Source organism: Schistocerca americana, chromosome 11, assembly GCF_021461395.2.
Source record: "Schistocerca americana isolate TAMUIC-IGC-003095 chromosome 11, iqSchAmer2.1, whole genome shotgun sequence".
In the NCBI taxonomy this organism is placed as follows: domain Eukaryota; kingdom Metazoa; phylum Arthropoda; class Insecta; order Orthoptera; family Acrididae; genus Schistocerca; species Schistocerca americana.
The window spans coordinates 36,071,835-36,075,931 of NC_060129.1; positions in this window are offsets into that span (position 1 = coordinate 36,071,835).

A 4,097-nucleotide genomic window follows, 5' to 3' on the forward strand; every position below is an offset into this window, starting at 1 on the left:
TGTGTTAGAGAAATATGGTACCGATGTGTAAAGTTGTATAAGCAAATACCATATTAGCTAGGGCTCCTTGTGCTTGCCAAACACATGGTATACAAAGTAGGCGTGTACCCCCCTGAGGATCAATGTAATTATACTCCCAGGTGTTACAGATTATTGCAATGGAATGAAATGTATCACGGAAAAACTTTGTATCATTGTACTTCAAATATTTTTAAAAATAAATGTTTTAAGTACAAAATTAATCACTCAAATACGTGTACTGTAGCGCTAAATGTGCGTCTTGTTGTAAGATAATCTCTGTGGAAATGTAGTTATTGTCCTCTGAAAGCTAAGTTCTGTAGAAGCCAATGTACTTACCTCAAGATGAACAAAAGTGAAATGCTTTGCGTATAGATATCTTAGTTATTACGCTTATTGCCGTGATGAAGAAAGTACTGTGCTGTAACGTATTGTTGTGCTACGAAAAAGCTGTCTCATTGTAGCTATACCACAAAAGTTATTACTAAAACATGTTTTACTTTCCAGAATAATTCAGAAAAACTGTGCAGATATAAAACAGAAACACCGCAAAAGCAACATTGTAAATGGTCACTCATTAGTAGCGTCGTGATATAATCGTGTATCTGTCAAAGAAACCAAATGCTAAGTCATCATTAATTCCACAGAAAGTACTTTAAATCCAGAATGTATTTTCAAGTAAACCAAAATATTGCATTAAAATCTCATTAGCAGTACTGGTAAATGTTCTAAGTACGTGAGCCTTATAGTCGTTACGTAATCAAGCAACTAACAAGCAAGAATGTACACACACAAAAACTCTGTGTCGTCTGTTCACAATAACAATGCATTCGTAATTTCTGTTTAAATAAGTTCTCTTGGTTCTTGACTGGATATTTAACTTCAAACATTGTTGCATATTAACAGATTCTAAGTCTGACAAAGCATACTAGTAACGTAAAGTGAAAAGTTATATGGCAAAGACAAAGTTAAAAAGCAGATTATCTTTCAATAAACGGTTTTACATGTGAAATGTGGTGTAAACCTTTACTCTTCCTAGTACGCAGCGTTTCAACTTCAACGCAATTATCATGTGGTATACGTCGGTAAAGAATACTGGAATTTTTCTCAAGGTTAGCGTCTATGTTATTTTTCTTTGAGCCAGCCGGCGCACGCGACAGTGCGTCCGCAACAATGTTCTCCTTGCCGGGAATGTAGACTATTGTGAAGCTGAATTCTTGCAGAAACAAAGCCCAACGTTTTAACCTGTCATGATTTAATTTTGAAGACATAAGAAATTGTAATGCACGATGATCACTGTATACTTTTACGTGCTTACCAGAAAGAAAGAAACGGAATTTGTTAAATGCCCAAACGATAGCTAAAGCTTCTAATTCAGTAACGGAATAATTTTTTCAGATTTTGTTAGCACTCGGCTAGCAAAAGCAATGGTTTTCTGAACAGTAGTGTCATTTTCTGTGGCTTCTTGAAATAAATGGGCACCAAGACAGACTTTAGAAGAATCCGTGCTAAGGCAGAAATCTTGTGACAGATCTGGATGTGCTAGTATTGGCGTGTTAAGTAGCAATTCTTTCAAAGAATTGAATTCCAACTGTGCTTGTTCGTCCCAGTTCCAAATAGTATTTTTTCCAGTGAGAGAACAAAGTTTTGGTGCAACAAGAATTTGCATATTCAGGAAACGACGGTAAAAATTTACGAGACCTAGAAAACTGTTGACTTGTTTTTTTGTGGATGGAACTGGAATGGCTGTGATTGCTTCTAACTTTTCAGGATCCGGCTGAATGCCTTCAGAAGAAATAATATATCCCAAAAACCTCACCTTTGACCTACCGAATTCAGACTTTTCCAAGTTAACTGTAATTCCAGATTCTGCAAAAATACGTAACAAACTGTTGAGGATGCGATTATGTTGTTCCCATGAAGCTTCTGCTATTAGAATATCGTCCACATATAAGGTGATGTGACGTTTTAAGAACTCAGGTAATATGGAATTTAGCCCGCGAATGAATGCTGCTGAAGAAATGTTCAAACCAAAAGGAAGTTTCCGAAACTGATAACAAGCGCCGAAACAAAGGAAAGCTGTGTATTTTCTACATTCTGGATGAAGCTCGATCTGATAAAAGCTGGATCTGAGATCAATAGAAGACAACACTTTTACGCCATTAAAATTTTGAAGAAGTTCTTCCAACGTTTGCGGCCTGTCTGTTTCAGGAATGATGATAGTACTGATTTGTCTCGAATCTAAGGCAAGTCTGATCGATCCATTTTTCTTCTCGACGACATGTAATGGATTGTTGTATGAGCTTACTGCAGGCTCAATAATGCCCTCATTAAGCATAGATTGAATTTCTATTCTAACACGGTCCCTATAATGTGCTGGAATTACGTATGGTCTAACACAAAATTTAGTATGCTCACGAACACGAAATTGGTATTGAAATCCCTTGATTGTTCCTGTTTTGTGAGTAAAAACTGTGGAATGTGCTAGTAAAATCTCAAAAAGGTCCTGCCTATCAATGTCATTACAGTTCTCAATTGTTTGAATTTTATTTTGAATTAACTCATTAGTATCAAATATGTCGTCGATATCATCCCTGTCAGTACTTGCAGAGTGATTGTTAGTGTCTAGTTCCATAGAAAACTCCGAACTGTTGTCTAACAGAAGGTAAAGCCGAGTAATTTCCTCATCATGGTTTGAGAGCCAATCTTCAAATTTCAAAGCTATTGACTTACCTTCTTTCTCTAAACTTATTTCAGCATCGTGAGAGTTTAAGATTGCTTTGTATTCATTCAAAAAGTCTACTCCCAATCTAATTTCCGTCGACAATAATGGAACAATAAGAAAGCTCATAGAGAAGCTGTGGCTTTGACAAAAGAATTCTAAGTTGGTTTGTTGGCGTACATCTACACTTTTTCCAAAGATTGCACCTTGTAATTTAATCTTACGTAACGGAAGTGTGGGGCAATCGTTCGATTTGTTACATTTGCTAAAGGCTGTTTCACTAATTACCGAAATGGGACTGCCAGAGTCAAGTACTGCCGTAAATTTTACATCATTTACTGTAATGTGAATCACAGGATATGCAATGTTGTTATGTTTTACGTCGTGTTCCTGGAGTAAGATGTCCCTAATATCTTCCATTTTTACGTAATTACTAGCTACGGCAGCTGCATCTTAGTTTCATACGTACGTTTTGTGGCTGCCAGCGGTATGAGTCATTGCCTATTGTCTCTTTGTTGGCGCACGTCGTTATTGGGGTTTGGAGACCTAACTTCTACAAATTCACCTTGACGAGAGGCCCCTGCTCTGTTTGAATCCCGCCAGTTCTGATGCAATTCAGGTCTGTCGTTACGATCATATCGTCTGTCGTCATGTCGGTAGATGTCACAGTTTCTTTCTTGTCAGTCACGTGGTGGAGAATTTCTCCCTGAATCGTAACTGCGCGCTGGACCGTTGCGTCTAAAGTTATTCTGTCCCCCTTGATAATAATTATTTTGGTTCCCAAATTATCTGTTTCTCTGATTGTCTCTGTGATAGTCATTACCGCGGAGAGGTGATCTTTCCCTGTAATTATTACTACTCTGCCAACGTTTGTCATATGGGTGCTGTCTGCTTTGGTCACGATCTACGTTGAAAGAATAGACCTGTCGTGTCCAGTTATTGTTTCTGTCGTCACGGAATTGTGACGGATGTGACCTGTAGTAATTGTTTTCCTGTTTTCGCATCCCGCGACTGTGTGTCAATTTCTAATTCTTGTAAGAGTCCCTGAAAAGCTTTAATGTCGTCTTTGAAAGGTCCTGCCAAAATAATATGTCGTAAATGTTCAGGCAATTTGATTAAGCAAATGCAGATGAGTTCTGAGGGGCTGTATGGGTTTGGCAGGTACTGATTCTTGTGCAACATGTCTTCAAAATATTTCACAAGACTGGAAAATTCAGATTGTTCGAAAAGTTTCATCATTATGATGCTATGTTTTACTCGGTGTTGTGTAGCTTGAGACCAATATGCTGAGAGGAAGGCATGATAAAAATCTCCTTCATTGTGACAATCGTGAATGACCGATCACATTCTTACAGCT